The sequence below is a fragment of the Capsicum annuum genome, chromosome 12 (genome assembly GCF_002878395.1).
Source record: "Capsicum annuum cultivar UCD-10X-F1 chromosome 12, UCD10Xv1.1, whole genome shotgun sequence".
NCBI lineage: Eukaryota > Viridiplantae > Streptophyta > Magnoliopsida > Solanales > Solanaceae > Capsicum > Capsicum annuum.
Window position 1 is genome coordinate 160,769,144 of NC_061122.1, and position 23,876 is coordinate 160,793,019.

Here is a 23,876-nt window from a genome sequence, read left to right on the forward strand (position 1 = left end):
AGAGGTCATTTTCCTAGTGGTCAAACATTGGTCAACTCTTGAATATTCTTGTTGTTCTTCCTCATCTTCATATCTTATTGAAGAAGAATATTCAAAATAGGTGGTTTGATTTAGAAAAGGGGAGAAAAAGAATGTAGAAATTGTTTGTACAAAGAATATTCCAAGCATATTGTAAGTCATCCAAAGAAGAAGGGAACAAAGGAAATATTCAAGTACAATTGAAAGTACATGGGGGAGGGGGGGACTAAATCAAATTCAAATTCATTTGATCCTGAAAAAGGCCCCAAAGCTTGAAATTTCTCCCACAAAACCAATTCTACACTCCTTGGATTGAAGTTGGTCGAAAATCAAAGTTGAAGAACTAAAATTTTTCAAAATATTCATCCAACCACAAGATTCCATATCATCACATTGCACCACCATATTTTTAGGCTTAATTTTTGGATTCATAGTTTTTATTCATATTTCCTTAGTTGCATTTTGTTGATTCTATCACTAATTAACAAACTAGTAATTGTCTACTAGGTTTTGAATTAGTTTTGAGTCCTTTTTTTTTTTTTTACATTCCTTGTGTTATTTTCTCTTTTTGTGATTTGTTATAGTTCTTGGTTCAAGTCCGAACGAGATTTCTTTGAGTAATTCAAATAAAAATCTATTCCAGACAAGAGTATACTCATCCCTCAATTGCTCACAGATTACAAACCGACTTTCAACACTTGTAAAGCCAAGTGTGAGATAATCAAAGTAGTGAGATTCTGGTGAGGATATTTGTTTGAACTAACTTGTTTGTTTGTTTGTAGGTGTCTTCCTAGGTACATTTGCAATGGAATCTGAGGCTACAACCTCTTAAACCATGGATAATAATACTATCTCGAACCCTTATGAAGATTTCAAATGGAACCTTGAAGAGCTACGCCGATTGATATCCACACTTAGACCACCAAATTACTCTCCCCTTAATCAAAAACGCACTTGTGATAATAGCTTACCAAAGCATCAAGTTGGCTTCCATGACAGACACCAAGGTGAAGGCCACATCTCATGTGATTTATAAGGTAAAAATGCTATCTTATACACTCCTAATATGTAGAAGATTGTGATGTAGCTAGTAGTAGCCAAATGGATGTAGTTACAGGTTTGCCTAGAGTAGAAATGGATGAGTCTTCCTTTTGTGATACTTTTGGTGTTGTTAAGTTGCATGAAGACCAAACTCTTATTGTAAGTACGTAAGCACCAGTTGATCCTTTAGATGCAAAAATTGATTCTTCTCGTAAGAATAATTTGTGTCCATCTAGTTCTATCACCTATAACTTGAATAAGATCCTATTGCCAAGTGATAAGTGTATTCACACACTATTTGACCCTTCTGAAAATGAAGGTGAGTCTACGTTGGTATGTGAGTTGCCAACAACTAGTGAGGGTGTGCAAAATGATCAATCAAGTGAAGATAACCTTAATTTGCTTAAATGTTTAGGCTACAGGAATTGTGATTGTACTTGTGCAAATGGTTTTGATTGTGATACCTTTGCTGCCCGTGGTAGTTTGAATCTATGTGCAGATTACTCTCTTGGAAGAGAAGGTGATATTTGTTTAGGTATTCCATCTACTTCTTCTTTATGTGTTTCCTATGTTGAGCATACTAATGGTGATGAGCTTGAAACTAGTAAGTACATGCATAAGACAACATAGTTGAAGTTGAATTGTGTGACACCTTTATCTACCCTTTTTGTGCTCATGATATTTTCAATTATGATATAGAGGGTATGCCTAATTTTGAGGATGGCACCTTAGGGGAAAGTGAGAATGGTCAAGACCTAAGTCCTTGGTTACTTCTCTCATTTGACCCTGGTAACCTCTTGGGATGTGGAGATTGTTGCATATCCTAATTAATTCTTGGTCAAGATGACAAGCAAGATTTAATTATGAGTTTTTCTAACCTTTCCTATGATGGAAAGTCTTTCTTGTGGATTTATAACCCACTTGATAGACCCAAGTTGTGCATGGGGAAATTTCCAATAAAGTTAAGTGTTCACAAAAGAGGGGAGCAATAAAAGAAACCAAGAGAGTTCACCTTTGAGTGTTTCCATTCTTGACTACTTGTAGGTCAAATAGAGATTTCCCTCTTGAAAACACTTTAGACGAATTCCATTCTTATGATTCCCTTCTTTATGACTTGGTTTTGATGAGAGACCCTTTTTTCAAAGGTGGTTTCATGATTGACGGCTCGAGGGAAATTTTTTCATTTCCCCTTTGGGATATTATTCATATGCTTGCATCCCTATTTAACACATTTGAGCTTAAGTTGTGTGGACCATAACTTGTAGATACCAAGTTGCATTCTTGTTTGTGGAAGAGTCCAAGGATATTAAAGACTTCTTGTAACCTTCATAGGGTTAGACAATTTGAAGTATGTTGTGGGACTCTTGGGAGCATGCTTACCTTTATTAGTAGATGGAAACAAAATTATTGGGAGAACTACTTGTTTGGATTAGCTTTTTACATAGTAGATTCTCTAATCTCCCTAAGAGCATGACTCCATTGTTGAAGTTTCTTTCCTCAAGAAGTTTTTTGAAAATGATAGGTTCTATGTGCTTGCAATGTCCCTTTTTCTATTTGTTTGTTCCTGCTTTTGAATGCATCTTAAATGAGAATAATTTCCGTAGTACCTTTCTTCGATACCTTTATACATATGATGTTGTTCATAATTTGTTGAATCTACATCATTTGTTGGCATGAATTACTTAGAAGGGAAATTTATAGTGTGCTTAAATGATTTAGCTCCATCCTTGAGTGCATTGTGTGCTAGAACTCTTATGGCCAATGGCAGACCTTTTGATAAAAGCACTTTGGATGAAACTTTCATGCTTAATTCCTTTTTATATTACCTCTTTTTTATGATGATGTCCATGCTAATCTTTGATTTATCTTATTTAGAGGTAGGAATTATCTCGAATGGTCCACTTGGTTGAGAAATAATGCTACAAGGATCACTCATATATTTGACTCCATAAAACACTTGTGGATGTGTGAACCATTGGTTTCACCACTCTTGGTGAATTCTACTATAGAGGTGATGAAACAAATATGTATTTTGGCCTTTAAGAAGAAGGTATTCTTACCTTCGGAGATGGTTGATGCCATTGTGACCTTTGTAGTTTCATCTCTTGGTGATGATCATAGACACTCCCTTTGTAACATTCTTACTAAGTTTTTTTATGAATAAACCAAGGGATTCGTCGTTATATTTCAAGTGTGTACCACCTTGGCATGAACATGTTATGTAGTGTACTAACCATAACCCTCATGGCATGAGTATGCTGTGATTGTTTTTCCTTTTTTTGATTTTGCAGGGTGTAAATTTGATTTGAATCCTTTTAAAGAAGGGGAGGATGATATGAGATAAATGGCCATCATAGCTTTGAAAGTGATAATTCGAGGCCAACACATGAAAAATCCAGCTCTTACCATATTGAAGGAACAAAAGCATACATGGGGAAGCCATTTTGGGCACTCAATGGAGCAATGCCGAGTGTTGAAGAATAATTGTGAAGGCCAAAATAACACAAGTAAAGTCATATGTTAAAGTATAAAGAAGACCACATCAATCACTCCCTAACCTCTCTCTCATTAAGGGTGTTTTGGTCTTTTTGTGCCTTTTCTTTACACTCCATAGGAGACCCTTTTCATTAAGGTCATTTTTGTATTTTATGTAATAAGATATAAATAGACTCTTTAGGCTTATTATCTCATTAGTTGATTGATATTGAAACTTGAAAGACATTTCTTTTGAGAGTGAGTGTTTGTAGTGTAGGGCTTGGAAAAGCCACTTGAAACTAGGGCAACACATAGTGTGGATTCACTTGTTTTGTATTTTTTCTTTAAAATATTGGTGCTTGGGGAGGCTGAGTTCCTCTTGTTTTAATGTAAGATCTTGGTTTTACTCATATGAGTCATAGGGTTCTTAGGATTTGATACATCCTTTGGTTCTTTTGGTTTGTATGTATCTATGTCAAGATAATCTTTACATTTACGCAATTAGTTTGTGTTTTGATTCTTTAGTATAGTCTCATCTCTTTTTCTTCTTTCTTAGTCAATTCATTTATCACTATTGGCCTAAGAAGCCACTAGAGAGGGTCACTCTCACTACATGTGCCCAATACGACCATATCTAAAATATGTGTTCCTCCTCTTATGACACTAGCCACGATGATGCTGACCATAGAATCTACAAGGAGGGTAGGATGGAACTAACTAAACCCTACTAGTCTGATATTGGGCACCCTGGGCCCGAAATCCACCACCAAATTGAGACCCATGATCACCCAATGGCCTTAGGTAAGGAGAAAGAACCAGAGCTCCCCACATATTTGTTGGCAACCTACCACCATCTCCACCACTTTGCTCAAAAGGCTTAAATCTCTTCCCTTGTCTTTCCCTAAACTTAACCTGCTTTTTTTTCTCTTTCCTACTTGTTGCATGTACACAATAAATCTTGAGATATCCATATCTTTGATCAACAAGGCTGCTTTTCTATCAAATACCAACTCACGAGAAAATACTAAGGCACGAGCTCTCATATCCGACACCATCTCTAGAGCATACCTAGACAAATGGTGAAACTTCATAGAATACTCCTTGACTGATATTTTTCCTTGCTTTAGATTAACAAACTCCTCTGCCTTTGCTTCCCCCAACTCTAGAGGAAAGAAGTGATCCAAAAAATCATTAGTGAATCCTCCCATAAAGATGACTCATTAATACCTCCCCTTATCTATTACCACTCCTCGTACCATTGGTACACCACATCCTTTAACTAATAGGATGTAAACTCCACTCCCTCCACATTAGTGGCATGCATGACTCTTAAAATATTTTTCATCTCATCCATAAAGCCTCGAGTATCTTCGTCTACCTTAATAGTGATAAAGGTCAGAGGACTCAACCTCATAAATTGGCCAACCCTTGTGGCCTTAGAAGATGGAGTATAAGATGCACCACGCTCAGCCTGAGAAGCTACCAACTGAGCAATCATATGAATCGATTGACGAAACTCAGCATTCAACATGTCAACCTAAGGAACCGGAGGAGGACTAGAGGGAAACCAGTGGAACTACCGAACCATCAGGTACTGAACCACTGGTCTGAGTATGGACTCCATAAGTAGAGCGAGTCCCAACAACATCACCCTCAGTTGGGATGGAAGGGTTTGCAGGAACTTCAGATCTTCTTAGAGGCATGAGCTGAAATACAATGATACAAGATAAACAAGGAAGACATGGAATCATACATCAAATCAGTCTACAAGTCAAGAAACTGAGGACTATCTTGGTGACCATACTCAGATTTGCTAGTAATAACAATAATGGAGAGAATATCACATGTTAAACACAATAATCAGCCAGCCCCAAGCTAAGATTAACAACAATATATGAAGCACATGATGAACATAACAATGTGAAGAACAACAACAAGACAAATGACTTACAATACAAGAAACCAAACTGTGACAAGATTACAAGAATGTAAATGATAGAAAGATAGGCATACACTACTACAAAGTCTAAGAACCTAATGTGTTCTCAAGCACAAAGACCCTTAACAATGAAAGTAGCAACAGCTACACTCTTCAAATAACACAAGAGGGAACTCAATCCTTCAAGTACCCAAGGTTCCAAGTAAACAAACAACGAGTAAATTCACGCTCTAATTGTTACCTAGTTTCGGCCAAGCCCCTTTAGGGAGAGAACTTGTGTGTTTCAAGAGTGAGATACTATTCAATATCAAAAAGCTGAAAACTGATATCCTAGAATGTTACTTTTATAGTGTATTACATAATAGGAGTTAAAAGGACAAAAAGGGCCCTCAATGATGGGGCGCTGCCCTAGTACATAGTGGGCTGATTTGGTGTGTATTTAGGTCCTATTTGCACTTTATTTTATACACACCAATCCTCGGTCCCAACACACACTCTCTTAAATCCATTTACATGATCGCACTTATATCATCCTCTCCATCTTGAGAGGAATTTGTCCATAAATTCAAGCAATCATCACCCGCTAGCTCTCTTCTTCGAATCATGTTTTCAATGCTCCTCCCAAGGTTAGGATGTTCAACCAAGGGTTCCATGAGTTCATCGAACATGCATTTTGGACTTACATGTTCTATAACCTAAACATAAGAAGAATGGATGCTAGTCAAAGTGCTAGCATCTTGGTTAGCAAGCAACGAAGGGCCTTTGTGGGAAAATCCCACAACCGTAACTCTCGGCATCTGTTCTTCTTTACCTTCCTCACTCTCGGATTCTTCTTCCACACCCTCACTAAGAATGACTCTCCTTGCCATATACATAGGCACTACACACTCTCTACCAATCAGCCATATATCTTTCCCAGCTTCATCATTTCTACCTCGACTTCTAGCTCTCCATCTTGAGCTTTTTCATCACTTTCATTCGATTCAAGCCCCACCTCCTTACCAAGGTACTAAAATTTTCCCTCCCTAAGTATTACCTTCCTCCGGTTTGGGCATTCACTAGCCTTGTTCCCCCACCCTTGATATTTAAAACATTGAAATCCCATAGGACGAGAAGTGGAATTTGGTTTACCTTCATTTCTTGGGGGATACCTTTTGGCAGACTTGGTTTTGGTTTAGACAAACTTGTTATCAGATTGGTTGACAATGGATGAGTACTTTTGATGTTGGTGCCAATCCGAGGAAGGTTGTTGGACATTCTTGGACTTGGAAGCCGAGACCTCTCTCTCAATTTCCAAGGCCGTTTAGAAGATGCCATCGATGGTCAAACTTATGGAGGGTCATCCGAGAATCTATGTCCTTATTCAACCTGACTTTGAATCGTATAATGTCATGTTTCACTTATTCTCCTCGATGGTCAACCTTCAACATTAATTGTTGAAATTCATCATAGTATGCCATGACACTTTTGTTTCCTTGCTTTAAGTTATACAACTTGGCAAGAAGCTCAAATTTTTAGCCCTTGGGTTGGTACTTTTGATACATAAGGTACCTCAATCTAAACCATGGAGGTAGCTTCCCCGCAATCAACACATCACCAAGATGCTTCACATACTCCCACCAAGTGTTTACATATCCCTCAAAGTTAGCGATATCATAAAAACTTTCTTATCTTTGGTTGGATCATTCACTTGGAATATATTATCACACAGTGACTCCCAAGTAAGATACGCCTCAGGATCATACTCGCCCTTAAAGATTGGAAGACTAACTTTGATGGTGTTAATACCTACTCCCGGGTTTGGTGACCACCTCTCTCCACTCGGACTAACTCACCTTGCCTACCTCTCACCTCTTATTCCCTCAAGTGAACATCACCATAAACTCTATAATCCCCATGTTGTTCCTCTCTACCATAACCCTTAACATGATTTGGTGGATTTGGATTAATTGGATTCAACTTTGGAGGATAGTATGGCCTTTGGTTCAATGGATCTTGGATTGGAAAGTGTGGTATTTGGTTAAGTAAATAGTTCAGGTTTGGAGTTATTTGGGTTCCAAATCCATCATGTTGGACTTGGTGAAGTGGAGGGAGGGTTGGTCTATCATACTCATGGTTTTGGGGAGCATTTGGTAGTTGGCTCAGTGATTTGTTCATTTGGTGTAACATTTTAGGGGAGATAGTAGGGGAAGTGTTTTGAGGAGTTGAAGGTCAGGAAGTTATTTGGATTCTAACCTTTCTAACCTCCCACTCATGGTACACACATCTCCCTTTATTGTTGCCAAATCCCCTCTCACGGTACCAATTTCCATGTTCAATCTCTTCTCAAGTGTTCGGGTGATAGCCTCAAGAGAGGCTTTCATAGTGTCAGAGTACTATTGTCTATGGTTTGAGATGTGGACCCTTCCATTGTGAGTACCTAATTAAAATACCTACAAAAACAGCAAACAAATTAGTTCAAAAGCATCACCACACTCACACACTTTGATTACCTTACTCGTAGCTTCACTAGTGTTGTAAGTCGGCTAAGGAATCTATGAGGATCCAAGGATTGAGTTTACTCTTTTCTGGATTTGATTACAGTTTTGAAACTCAAACGAATATCATAGGTACGCAATGAATCAAAATGATAAAAGGTACGCAAATAACGCTAACACGAACAAACGGCACAAAACTAACTAACAAGCTAGTAGGAGATTAATAGGTCGTCAATTAGTGTTTGAACCAACAAACGAGACTAAGAAGCAATAAGATGAAACTAAGAAATCTAAAATATGAACTCAAAAATGTTGCATGAACAGTAATTTAGTGATGTGGTAGTCCACTATTGGCCTCGGTTTTGTCAAAATTTTACTCTCTAAATTCAAGTCTTGACCAATTTACAACTTGGAAATGGTGGATTTGGTTAATGGAGGGAAATTTAGTCTTGGAGCATCTTTTTTGAATTCAAAATAAGACTAGACTTCTTGGTACTTTCTCATTGAAACAAGGTCCTTAAATCAAGGAAAGTAGGTGAAAATTAGTGGTCAAGTCCTTGAAGTGATGTGAACAAGTCTTTCACCTTTTTAGATCTATTTGCACTTTAAGGCTTAATATGATGATGAATGTAGTGAAGACTTCAAAAACACAATAACAACATCAAGAACAACCAACAACAATCTCTCCAAGAACAACAATAAGTCCACAACAATTCGGCCAACCCACAACAACAACAACAAGAAGATTGTCCATATGGCCACACCTATGTTCACGGCAACAACTTCAACAAATTCAAGTTCAAGCTTAGATTTGGACACTTTTAGTGTTGGTGAGAAAGAAACCAACACTTGAACCACTCTAAACAAACAAAATACTACCAGATCTAGTCAATAAAAACAAGAAAATCTCGTCCAAGACACAACAAGAACACACTTTTCGGCCAAGAACACAACAATGGACAGATTGCTATTTTCTGGAATTTTCAGCTTTTCAACAACTTTTCTTTTTCTTTTTTTTTGTTTTTCCAACTCTCAAATAAAGATTGATCTTGTTAGTACAAAATCAAATATGGGTTTGATAAAAAATGATACAAGATAAACAAGGAAGACACGGAATCATACACCGAAACAGTCCTCAAGTCAAGAAACTGAGGACTATCTTGGTGACCACACTCGGATTCGCTAGTGATAACAATAATGGAGAGAATATCATGTGTTAAACACAATAATCAGCCAGCCCCAAGATTCTAACAACAATATATGAAGCACAAGATGAACATAACAATGTGAAGAACAACAAGACAACGGCTTACAATACAAGATACCAAATCGTGACAAGATTACAAGAATGTAAATGACAGAATGATAGACATACACTACTACAAAGTCTAAGAACCTAATGTGTTCTCAAACACAAAAACCCTTAACAATGAAAGTAGCAACACCTACACTCTTCAAAGAACACAAGAGGGATCTCAATCCTCCAAGCATCCAAGGTTCCAAGCAAACAAACTACAAGAGTGAATTCACACTCTAATTGTTACCTAGTTTCGGCCAAGCCCCCTTTGATAGAAAACTTGTGTGTTTCAAGAGTGAGATACAATATTCAATATCAAAAAGCTGAAAACTAAAACCCTAGAATGTTCCTTTTATAGTGTATTACATAATAGGAGTTAAAACGACAAAAAGGCCCCTCAATGATGGGGCGCCCCTCTAGTGCATAGTGGGCTGATTTGGTGTGTATTTGGGTCCTATTTGCACTTTATTTTGTACACACCAAGCCTCGGGCCCAACACACACTCTCTTAAATCCATCTATGTGATCGCACTTGTATCATCATGAGAAAATGTAAATAAGAAGGATCCTAAACCATAAAATCTATAGCTCAAAATAAGACAACAAGAATGTGAAACATTCCTAAATGCCTTGTAGACTCTCTCATACAAACAAGACTAATAATCATAACTTAGGAAAGTCTAGTCATTTAGTAATATCAATATTCAACATCCAATCTACCCAAGTACACAGTCATCTACAAGCTTCTATAAATCCAGAGTCAATCATATGTCGGGACAAGTCCCCGACCATAGCCAAAACCAAATCAAAAGTAAGTATATGACATTAGCTAAGAAAATTAAGAAATATGTGCCTTTTGGAGAATGGAAGCTCACCACTTTGATGTCAACACTCGAACTACCCAAACACTTGATTAATACATAGGAAGAGAAGAAGATGCTCCATCCCCTGTGTTACATGGGGACACACCATCCAGAGACGGTTAGCAGTTGGAGTGCTAGCATAAAACTTAAGGGTAAGGACAAAATAGTGTCATTATTCAATACCAAGTCAAACCATCATAAGCCACCATATTTATACACATAGACATGTAAATACATCAAGTGTCAAAAGATAACAAGGCCTTAGCATGCATTTCAAAGCACTCAAACACAAACCATGAAGTGGAGGACTCTAACCTTCTACTGCTTAGGTTATATCAAGCAAGAGGACTCTAACCTCAAGCTGTCTTATTAAGAAAGTGTTCTTTAACCAAAATCCTTTTATTAGTCAAGTGGACTCTAACCACAAGCTATTTTATTACGCATATGGACTCTAACCATAAGCCATTTCATTATGCAAGTGGACTCTAACCACAAGCCATTTCATTATGCAAGTGGACTCTAACCACAAGCCATTTCATTATACATGTGGACTCTAACCACAAGCCATCGTGTCCATTACTAGTCAACACTAGGACTCTAACCCTTTTTCCATGCATTCACATCACACCATTCATATTTGGGGACTTTAACCCATTTAACCAGTTTAAGCCATCAAGGCCATAATTCAACATCATACATGACCACAAGGTTTTCATGAATCATATATCAATCAATCACTTTAATAAGCCAATACATTAGTTCCAAATATCATTCAAGTCATATTATGGTTATCAAGACCTTTATCAAATCACTCATTAGCACTCTTACACCAAGCTTTAACCCCCTTTTAAACCAATCAAACCACCAAGGTAAACATTTATCTCATTACACGGCAACAAGGCCTTTAAAAGATCATTTACAAATCATTCTTACTCATTAAGCCATTTCCTTAGTTCGAATCACCATCAATATGTAACTAGTTATGGTATATTCTTACCACCAAAATACAAGTGAAAACCATCAATACTAGGGTTACTCTTGACCCATTTTTTAAATCACAATCAATAAGAACCCACATGTTCAAACCATCACCAAAAATATGTATAATGACAAGTTTAAATAAGAGAAAATATTACCCATCACTATACATCAAAACCCTCAACATTTATTTCAAAAAGCATCATTAACGATTCATAAACAATGTTTAAATAACATGATATTTGAGAAATAATGATAGGGAAAGATTCACATGCCTTTAAGATGATTCACAAAAGGATTCTTGACCCCTTAGCCTTTAGACGAATACTTGTGGAACCCTAGCCTTCCAATCTTCAAGAGTGTGTTTGAGAGAGTTTTTGGAGTGTTTGATCAACCAAAAATATGTTTTAGAAGGCCATAATATGTTATATAGCATGAGTACTTAAGGTTTTTGGGGTGGTAAATTTCCACAAAGCCCCTAGCTTAAAAGCTAGAAATGAACCCGTAGGAGTGTATGACTCCCACATCAAACCATAACCTAGGGTACGAGTGGTACCCTAAATCGTACCCTAGGCCTTACCATGGACCCCTAATCTGCCCAATATATGACCATACATGCATGAATCATACCCAAAGGTATGAGTGGTACCATCCAACCCATACCCAAGTCAGTGTACATGGGATCAAGACCAACACTCCATACGACTAGGTAGATACGACCCGTACCCTAACAGACAACTAAGGAGAGGCTACACCATATCTTAGACAAAATATACCTAAAAAATATTGATCAACATATGAGAGAGAGGACCTTAGGTCATATCCTAGGGTACGACTAGTACCTGTGACTCGTACCCTTCCATGAAACCTCAACCAAAGAAATTTTCCAAGGGTCCAAAGTCTTGGTGTTTCAATAGCCAAATAAGTTTGAAAGCCTCGAGATTGGGACAAAGGGTACCCCTAGCCTACAATCTATGTTTTGGAGCTAACGATACTGTTGAAATTCTTATCTAAGGATATTTACTATGATTTTTTGTCTGAGACTAGTAATAAGATTAAAATCCAAATTAGCTTCCTAAAAACCAAACTATTGGCTCTGACAAGTCATAAATGACTTTTAGCTGCTGTGGGAAGGCATGAAATGCTAAAAATGTACAAAAATCAAGAAAATAACTTGGAGGGTCATTAGAATATCCTCTCTCCTAAAAGGATTTTTATCCTCAAAAATCAATGGATTAAAAGAGCCTAAATGCTCAAAAGGGTGAGTTACTGGGCCCACATAATAACCTCTATTGCAAAGCATCACTTCTAAGGGATTTAACTAAAGGAACCCCTTTTATTACATATCCTTACTTAACTTTTCCAGATAACCACAATCCCATACTCAATGACCTATTGACCTCATAATGAATCGACCATGACTGAAGCATACAAACCCAACCACGGCACATCGACAACATAATAAAATAAGCGCAACTAAGAGGATACCCAACCAGGCTAAATATAACCCAAGGCATGAACCATACAGCCAACTCAAAACTTTAGATATAAACTTTTTCCCTTTCAAACTTAATGTTTACTCTAAACTGTGTTGAATTTCTTAACATCATCTAAGTCTTGTCACTATAATCATAATACACTAACATACAAACCTTAACAGACTAAAGCTAATCCATGAAAATTTAAATGAGTTAGCATGAAAACAAAGTCCATAAGATTTAACATGAATAATCAAATGGTGATAACCCATGTTTGCGATCTCTGACAAGCTACTACCTGGTCTGGATGACCTATGAAACCAATGGTCATAAGTTTAATGAAAAATATCTTATAATTGAATGATCTACTCCAGAATGCTCCATTAGCTGTGGGTGAACCATGCTAAACCAATCATGAGTACACATCTTCCGCTGATTAGGCTTCTAAACATCTAACAAAAACTAAGAGCTAGAGTCAAAATAGTACACACCAATACCATATGCCAAGAAACATTTCTTTCGAGCATCTATGAAGTATAGTCTATCTAAGCTAAAAGAAAAAGAACTATTAGAAATTAGTAGGATTAGTTAGCATGTCGAAGAAGTCTTAACTGAGTCAAATTTTGAAAGAGAGGCTCCAACTGAGTTACGCAATCCATATCTTTAATCTCAACACTTAAGCTAAGCTACTTGACCTAAACTATCCAAACCAATCATCCTGACGAGTAAGCATCCATACTCTAAGGGCTATCACCACTTTTGGGACATTATTTAAAGGATACAAAAACTACAGCTGAAGCTATCAAGTCTTCACCAAAGCCTAATACCCGAACCAATCTCACTATCAAATATCAACATATATACAATGGCTCCCGCAAGGGGTAAAACTGAAATCATTGCCGAGGAACATAATTATAATTGAAAAAACCCTTAGGCTAAAGATACAAGCAATCCAATTCACATCCACTGAGGACATAACACATCAAGGCATAACCAAGAGCTCACCATGGTTGCAAAGAATCTCAATGGTGTCCAAATCTCAGGCAATTTAGAAAGCATAATCTTAACCTAAATCCAGTTCAACCACTACCCAATACACGGCATCAAATACTCACTCCTAAAACAGACTCACTTTGTTCACCCACACTGATACACAAGCATATATCTCCAATCTAATGTATCCCACAAAGTCATGTCAGTCTAAATAAATACCTAAATAAGTATTTTCTTAATTCACCCAAGTAAACCACCCTCAACTCAACTGAACCATAAATTACATCATAGGTAAAATGGAGTACCTAACTCAACATAAACTCTAATATCAAGTCTACCACGAGGAAATGAATCAAACAAACCAGAGGGGAAACCCTCAGCTTATCTACATAAGGAGAGAGCTACCAGAAAGGATTGTTGAAGCTAGAATCATAAAAAAAGGAACGCTAACTAGATAATGCTAATATAGTTGTCTATCACGTAAGGATCTATAGAAAATAAGTAATCAATGAAACCATAGAAGTACTAGTATAAAGTGCATAAGATATAAAATAAAAGACAACTAGTGTCATTCTAAAATCATAGCACGACCAATATTCCAAAAAGGAAGGGACTTTACCTAAAGAAACATACTATACCGATCCACTCAGTCTACTACTAAAAGAAATAATCTATGGGGTAGTAAAATATGTATAAACTAAAACAAAGTCTTACAACAATCCATATAGTAAAATATCAAGGCATGTAACAATCGATGGGTATGAAAGGCCCAGCATTATTCAAATAAACACTAAGAGACAAAAATTAAGTCACACCTATATTGATGGAATCCAATGTCATAGTCCCTGACATGCCCAAAGAAGTATGAATATGAATGTGTCTACTATCAGACTAAGTCTCTGAATGATTAACTAAAACACAAAGTGTACTTCCTCTAGCTGAAGATATTATATCCCTAAGAGATTAATCTGGTTGCACTGACTGCCTAATCTTATGTTAGGGAAATACTATTACCAATGAACGGCCACTCTATAACCATAACAAACCCCTGAGGCTCTAACTTGGTGAGAAATATGAGCTGACCCCAGTTGTTTGACCAGCTCACACCTTGCTCACCCCCCAGACCAGTAACCAACACACCACAATCAAAACATGCCCCTGGAACTCTCTGATGCATTATAAATACTAACCTAAAATGGTTGCCACATCCTAAGGATCTAGACCAAATACCCCATAGTGCTTGAATAGAACTTGGTCCATTGTGGACACCATGACCTATCTAAGAGTCACCTATATTCAGAGATGCTACCTGAATTGACCTAATAGACTAAAAGTGATGTTAACCTCTATGGTAGGATCCCTACCTTTGGACCAAATACCACTAACATGGCCTCTCATCACTCACTCCATGGGTTATTAAATATTTTTTCTCGATATTTCTTGCATGATGAACAACCTAAATGAATTTAGACCTAACGATTATCAAATGCTTTGATGCCAAGCATAGTGGCAAAATCAATCCTCCAATAAATCCATGCACCATTCATGATCTATAGGTAATAAAATAGGAGTATGTATAGCCCACTTGAGAAACCTAATATCATACTCTAAAACTAATAAAGAGCCCTACGAAACATCAAAAAACCCAAACCGAGCCTAAGAACCACTTGATGCATTGAGCACCACCACTAACTATGAAGTATCAATAAGACTCAAAATCTCTAATAGAGTATCTTGAAAAATTTGAGGTAGTTGCAAACTCTGTTGGGGCTCGGGATGGCCCTAAACCCTCTGGCCAATGCTGAAGATCCTTGAAACTAAGATCCAATTAACTTTTTTGACTCTGAACTAAATCTCTGGTGACATGTGTAAAAGTCTCATCGGAATCTATCGACAACCTCATGTTATCCATCTAAGAAAGAGTTGAGCCCAAAAAGTACTTAGAAGTTGATAAATATAAAGACACACGATAAGGAATCAAAAGTTGGAAGTTCCTAAGAATGCCCTGTATCCTCCCAAAGATAGGATACATACGTCATCGTACCGATCTGTAGAGGCACTTTGCACTTTTTGAAACAACACTGATGAACCTAGGCTCCGATAATAATCTGTGTCACAACCCATTTTCTCTATCATGATAGCACCTACTATAACTCATTAGTAGGTAAGCCAACCATTTTTCTAGAGCAGTTAGTAGCAGACTAATAAGAAAAATAAAGCAATATTACATAAAAAGAGAAAGAATACAAGCAGGGCATAAATATGTCCCTAAAACCTAGTGGAGTCGGTAAAGATCTTTTAGTATAGTAGGAGTACAAAGTGATATACAGATTAAAAATATAGAAAGTTGTATCTAAAATACAAAATTAGAGATTAGTCTAATAATAAGTGAGAGAGTGGGAATAACTCCTAAGTTAAGAGCTCACCCTGAACCTCCAATCTATGGTAGCTTTACATGAAGCACAAATCAGCAGCTAGAACTCACTATGATCTACAGGGTGCTTAAGTGTAGTATGAGTACCAATATGAGGTACTTAATAGACATCGGTCGGCTAAGCTCCAAAGATAATGTAAGTATAAATAACATGCAAAGAAGGAATAACAATAGAGATAACTACATAAGAGATGAGATATAATAATACATAAATAAAAAGTATGGATAAACTATCATACCCTATGAGTAATCCAGGATAAAGTTATGCCAATAAATAGCTTGTCAACGTATGATAGTATAGTAAAGAAAGAGATATACGATATATAATAAAGCTATGAAGAAGGATATATATAAGAGATATATAACAGTAATATAAAGAAAAGGTGTATATATTCATATAATAATATTATGAAGGAAACCTAACATATATCATATGAATAGCTAAACCAAAAAGTGCTAACAAAAGTACTGGCCTAACATCTTGAGGATCATAACCAAAGGGAGCTAAATCTAGCATAATTAGTCTCCAAGGAAAAAAGGATTAAAAGCCTACCGACGACCTTTGATATCAGTCCATAACCAACCAGCCAAGAACTATACAGTAATAACTAAATAGTGTAACCAACTAGCTCAGTCAAATAATAATCTAACTGATCCCCCATAGGCTCAAAAGGTACAATCAATCACTTAGAAAATAACAAGAATGGTCTATACCTATGCATCCCCCATAACACTAGCAAATACAAGTGCCAAGCATTTATACCATGTGGTACATGCAAAAGAATAAAAATCATGAAAAGAACTAGATGATGCATGATAAACCAAGTACAATATCCAACAAATATTTATAAACCCTCTTAGTTCAACAACTCAAAAAGGTAGGACCTATGGTGAGGGGCCCATAGGGGACTCGGGATATCTATATACATTGCCTGGTCCCGAACTAGGACTTCTAGAAACTTAATCAATTACAGTAGCAATAAAGAGAATCAAAACTACATAAAATACAGTGGATGATAACAAGAGACCAGGTAATCCATAGTTGTATGATAATAATAGCCAGGTTTGAATTGGAACCATAGGGTAATAACAAAAGGCTTGATGGGCCAAAATTATATGATAACAATAGTCAAATCTGAAACCAGAACCATAAAGTAATAACACAAAGGCTGATGATCCACAATTGTATGATAACCATAGCCAAGCTCAAACCAGAACCATAGGGTAATAATAGAAGGCTTGATATTCTATAATCAAGCATTAAGGCTCCAACTCAAAACTATGAATAAATAATGGACTCAAATCAAACTCATAATTGTGGCATAACTAGAGGTAATCAAAGGGTCCTAAGCCCATCACCAACCCATTTATTCATAAAATTCAATCTAGTAGTGAAAGATCAACAATTCTCCTCCCAAAGGTAATGAAGCTAAAAGGGAATGTTATCAAGTCTAAGTAAACTAAAACCAAGGTAAAAACTTAAGAAAGTATTCATAAGTCAAACTAAGCCTAAAGGAAAGTCATTTGAAAGACTCTATATAAAAAGGGAAAAAGAACCCACCGTTAGAGCCTAGTAACCCCACCTAAGGTGTCATATCCTGAACCTAGGTTAAGGTTTCCTAATACCATCCCAAGGTACTAGAGGTTCTAGTCTAGCTATAGAGATAAACCATATACTAACCTAAGGGTAAATGGTGCAAAATCCTAGCAAAGAGGGACCTTAATAGGCTAAAGTAAGCATGAGAATGCGGATAATACATGCATGCCACCATTAGTTTCCAAACAAAGAAATAATAAGTACTAAAATTGATATAAGCTAAGATAAAACTCCTCTAAACCATAAAATAACTAACTTGGTGTGTCCAGGTCTTGTAACGAAGGCCTCATGCCCCATAGTGTAATATATCGAACAATGAGAGCATATAAGTATATGTAGGAAAATAGAAGCAAAATCAATTAGAGACATCACTATATCAATTAATTTTAATCAAGGATCATCAAAATGGATAAGTACTACTCTAACTCCTACACTAAGGATTGTCAGTGAAAACCTAAGGTTAGTTATATAACTAATTAGGCTTTATAGATGCTAAGGATATGGTAGGTATTCTATGTTAAGGGTCAATTTATGATTCTATACTACCTCTATTACATAGTAAAAATACTAATACAACTAGCGTCAACTCTATAGTATAACCCCCACCTAACATGCAATTAATATAGTACATAATCCTGTAAGAAGAGTAGATCAAAGCCTACCTTAACACTAAACTGTTGATCTTGAATCGTCCACAAAATTCTCATCTACACTCTATGATCTGTGGAAAATTTTATTCTATAAAAATCATTAAATACACATTAATACAAGTAAAATAATACCTATATTTCTATATAGAACTACGGGCCCAATATTATGTCAAAAACGAGCTCATGGGGCCTGCTAATAGAATTCTAAAATTGAATCTATCATGAAGTCTCTCGAAGGACAAAGAATGTATGCTCAAACACTAAGCAAAAATGAAACCTTAATTAGGGCTCAAACCGGCCAAAAGTGCTAAGGGGAAATAAGAGTGAAACTAAGAATTTAACAGAGAAATAAAGCGAAAACTTACAAAATAATGATGGGAAAATGATCATCAAAAAATTCCCGACACAATCCCAGCTCTCATTAAAAATTTTCCTCAAGTTTTGAACTTAAAGTATAGTAATAGCAAAAATGTGGTGGAAAATAAATAAAAAATGGGGAACAAAGATTTATATACTGGCAGGGCAATGCCCTTCACTAATGGGGGAAAGGGTCATGAACGCAATACCAGATCAGACCAAGCTTTCATGAATGAAAAAAAGAAAACTTTAGCCGTCCAATTCAACTTACCTTCACAAAGTCAATGGCTAGCCCTCGAATATGAATGAGAGAAATCGTTCCTATCACGAACATGGCCAATGCCACGTAACGTATAAGCTAATGTCTGCACCAGAGAAAAACAAGCAAATGCTTAAGTCATTACGGACTTCAATTTGGGACTTGATATTTATTTGGAACCTAGTGTGTGCAAACAAACTATGCTTAAATTTAATATTCTAGACTCAATAGAACCATCAAAATTTTGATTTGAGGCTATTTTGATTAAATGTGGCTCCCACACCCTTAGTTCCATTGTAACAAGCCTTGAGACCCAAAGTAAGGGTTACTGTAGCCTAAAATCCATGTTTTAAAGGTTTTTACACTATAGGTTCTCATTGGAGGTCATCTACTATGAGTTTTGGTCTGAGACCAATTCTTTAACAGTAAAGCTCTAAAATAAGGAAAAGGCATAAAACCTAAATGAACTGCCTAAAAACCAAATCGTCACCTCTGGCATGTCATAAATGACATATATCCACTATGGAAAGACACAAAATATCAAAAACACATAAAACAGAGAAAATGATCTTAGGGTCATTATAATATCCTCTACTAAAAGGACTATTGTACTCAAAAGTCAACGAATAGAAAGATCCCAAATGCTCAAAAGGATGAGGTATTAGGCCCACATTCCTCGAGTGAAACATCTCAAATAACCTCTAAGGAAAAGAAACACTTCCAAGGGATTTTACTAATAGTATCCCATTTTCCCCCATATCTTTACTTTACTTTCCAAATAACCATAATCCTATACTTAATGATCAATTGGACTCCAACTAAATTGGGAACAATTAAAGCACACAAACCCAAACCACAGCATACTAACATCATACTAAAACAATCATAACCAAGAAAATTCCAAACCAGATTAAAGATAACCCAAGGCATAAACTATACAGCCAACTCCAAACTTCAGATCTAACCTTTTCTTTCCCTTCCAAACTTGATGTCTACTCCAAGCATTGATTAATCTCTCAAACATTATCAATATCCTTCTAGTGTAATGACAACACACTAACCTTAAAATATAAAGTTGACCCATCAAAAGGCCACATGGGCTAGCATAAGAACAAGGTCAATAAGATTTAGCTTTAATAATCAACTGGTAATGACCTATGTCTAAGCATTCGAGCTACTAACTAGTTTGGATGGCCCTCAAAACTAATGGTCATGTGTTTGACACACAATATGTTAAAATTAAATGATCTTCTCTAAAATGCTCTGCTAATTAGGGGTGAAACCATGCTAAAACAAACTTGGATATAAATCTTAAACTGATCAAGCTTATATTATGTCATTACGTGTCTTGATCCATATGGGACTTTTCTATTTGCAAGACATTTATTTTATTCATTGCTTACTCTATTTTATTTAGTTTTCTACTCTATCTTAGTTAGACTGTGATGCCTACTAAGTACAAGTGGACTATACGTGCTCCATCTTTTTGTATCCTTTTGTGCAAATCCTAGTATGAGTGCTAACTGCAGATAATTATCATTTATTTCAGAGATTGTTAAATTTGTGGTGAGCTCCCCATATGGAGCATATTCTAACTTTATCTATTCTATTTATAGCTTACTTTATTTTTGAGATAGATACTTCGTGTTCTAGTTTCTATCTAGTTTTAGAGTTTCTCTTACTCATGACACTATTTCTTGGGGTTTTGAGATGTATTCTAGATATTGAGTTTATATTGTGGTTATTTAGACTTTACTCTAAAGCATTACATTTTTTATTCATTATTTGATTAATCTTTATTTTAATTTTAGTTTATCTTTGTGTTGGAAATACCTACCAAGGTTGGGTTGAGGTGGGACCCATCAAAACCTTTGGATTTTAGGTTGTGACAAGTTTGTATCAGAATGCCAGGTTTAACGGTCTCATTATTACAAGAGCAAAATGCCTAGTAACATATCAATACTTTAACATTTGTATCTATTCTTCAATAGGAACTCAACCTGGTACATTAAATGGTTCTCAGACTAGAGAGAGTATTCAACTACCAGGGAAGGGTTTGATCTAGAGATTTCAGATTGTTGGGTCAAAGCTAGTTGTTATTGTGGCCCCACTAGTTAAGGTGTTGTCGACTATACTTGTTATTTTATCGGTGGTTAGTGGACCAATGATATCATCTAACGAGCAGAAAAGGCTTAAAAGAGTCATGATATTAGCTCCTGCCAAGTTTAGTGGTGCTATCAAGAAAGTTGCATATGAGTTCTTGGTTCAGCTGTCAAGATAGGTTGCATAACCTTAATTTTCTTGAGTCACATCATGTTGATTGTACTACTTTTTAGTTAGTTGGAGCATCCAAGATGTGGTGGAGGTATTTCATGGGTTGTAGGCTAGTGGGTTCTTTTTTTGGACATGGACTTTGAATATCTTTCTTGAGAGGTATGTGCCCCTTAGTCTGAAGAATAGGTGGAGGATAAGTTTGATGCTTCGGAGTACGAATCCATGACTGTTTCTGAGTATTAGGCTCATTTCCATGCCTTATTTACACATACCCTATTAAGTATATTGATAGAGGGAGAGAAGATTAAAAAGTTTGTGAAGGGATTGAGTACTCTTCTTAAGTTAGCTATAACTTAGCTAGTGATTACATGTGGTTCTTTTTAGAGTATTTTGGATCATGTAAAGAGGTTTCAAAGCATTCATGTGAGGCTCAAGGTGGTAAACATAAGAGGTTCCATAAGTAGTGTTATTTCAAAGGTCTGTCATCCTGAGGTAGGGAGTCTTTAGGAAAAGGTTCTTATAGTTATCACAAGAGGATGATTCAAGAAGTTTTATGGGGTTTCGATAGTATATGTTGAGGTTTTGAGGCTAAAGAAAAGTCATTCGAAGCACTATATCTAAAAATTGCAAAGGGACCCACTACTAGACCCTAGTAAGCCAACCTAATGCATAACATACCTGAACCTAGGCTAAGGTTTCTCAATCCCGTCCAAAGGTACTAGAGGAGCTAATTCTAGCTACAGAGGCAGACTATATACTAACCTAAGGGAAAATAGGGCCAAATCCTAACAAAGAAGGGCCTTAATTGCTAAAGTAAGCATGTGAATTCGGATAAGACATATATGTCACCTCTAGTATCAAAAAAAAGCAAACATAAGCACCAAAATGGTTATAAGCTAAGGAAAACTCCTCTAAAGCAAAAAATAACTAACTTGGTGTCCATGGTCTCGTAACCAAAGCCTCATGCCCGACAATGTAATATATACAACAATGAGAACATATAAGTATAAGCAGGAAATTAGAAGTGGAATAAATAAAGACATCACTCTATCAAGTGAATCTAATCAAGGTTAATCAAAATATATAAGTACTACTCCAACTCCTACACTAAGGATTGTCAAGCCAACCTAAGGTCAGTTACATAGCTAATTAGGCTTTACAATATGCTAAAGCTATGGCGGGTATTCTAGGATAAGGCTCAATTTATGATTCTATACTACCTCCCCTATATAGGCAAAATAACAATACAACTAGCCTCAACCCTATCTTATAACCCTCACCTAGCATACAATCAATATAATACATAATCTTGCTAAGAAGAGTAGACCAAATCCTACTTTAATTCCAAACCATCGATCTTAAATTATCCACAAATCGTATCCAATCTATGATCTGTGGAATTATCCTTTTATAAAAATCATAAACTATATATTAATTTGAGTAAAATGATACCCATATTTCTATATAGAACCTTGGGCCCAAAATCGGGTCAAAATGGTCCTGTGGGTCCCGTGGGCCTGCTAATAGAATTCCAAAATTGAATCTGTCATGAGGTCCCTCGAAGAAAAAGGAATACATGCTCAAAAATTGAGCACAAATAGAACCTCAATTGGGGCTAAATTCAGCCCAAAGATTTAAGCAAAACAAGAGTAGAATTGAGAATTTAACAAAGAATTAGAACGAAAACTTATGGAATAATGATGGGAGAACGATCACCAACACGTCCTCGACTCCCAGCTCCCATAAATAATTTTCATCAAGTTCTTAATCTTACAAGTCCACTAATGGAGGAAACGAGATGGAAAATGAATAAAATATGGGGAATAAAAATTTATGTACAGCCAAAGCAATGCCCTTCGCGAACACAGGAAAGGGTTATGAACGCGATGCCAAATCAGGCCAATCTTTCATGAATGCAAAAAGCAAACCTGAGCTGGCCAGGATAACTTACTTTTACATATGGAATGGCTAGACCTTGAGTATGAAGGACAAAAATCTTGACTACCGAACATGGCCAATGCCTCGTGAATGTAAAAGCCAAATTGGCATTTACTCTAGCTAGAAAAACCAGAAAATGCTCAAGTCCTTATGGACTCCGATTGGGGGCTTGATGTGTGAGCAAAATCTAACATATTTAATACTTTTTAGCTCAAAATAATTGTGAATTCTGAAGCAACTCTAGTTATTTTGATGTGTTTGCTTATGATATTGCAGTAAAAGGCTTAAGGAATGGAAATAAACGACAATGGAGCAAAAGAGTTGAAAATCTGAGCAAAAGAGAAGAAAACATAGCTGACAACATCCGTGATAAGCTGTCAGCCTTGTGATAGCCTATTAGAAGCAGTGTCAGCCTTAACTAGGGAATTGGAGCTGAGAAGCAGTGTCAGCCTTAACTAGGGAATTGAAGCTGAGAAGCAGTTCTGACGATGTTTGTGATATGGCATCAAGTGGGTGATAAGGCGTCAAGAATGGTGCCAACCTTAAGTAGAAAATCAGCGATAAGATAAGACATCTGATGATGTTGGTGATACACCGTCAGATCCTTGACGCGGCATCAGAGTCATCATCAGCCTAAGGCAGAGAATTGAAGAAACTGAAGCAAGTCTGACGCCATCTATGATAGGGCATCAGACTTTTGACGCGGCGTCAACTTGGGCATCACCTAACCCGAGAATTAATTGAATTTGTTTTTTTATTTCCTTAAGCTTTATTATAAATAGCATCTTTTAGGATTTATTCAAGGAGTT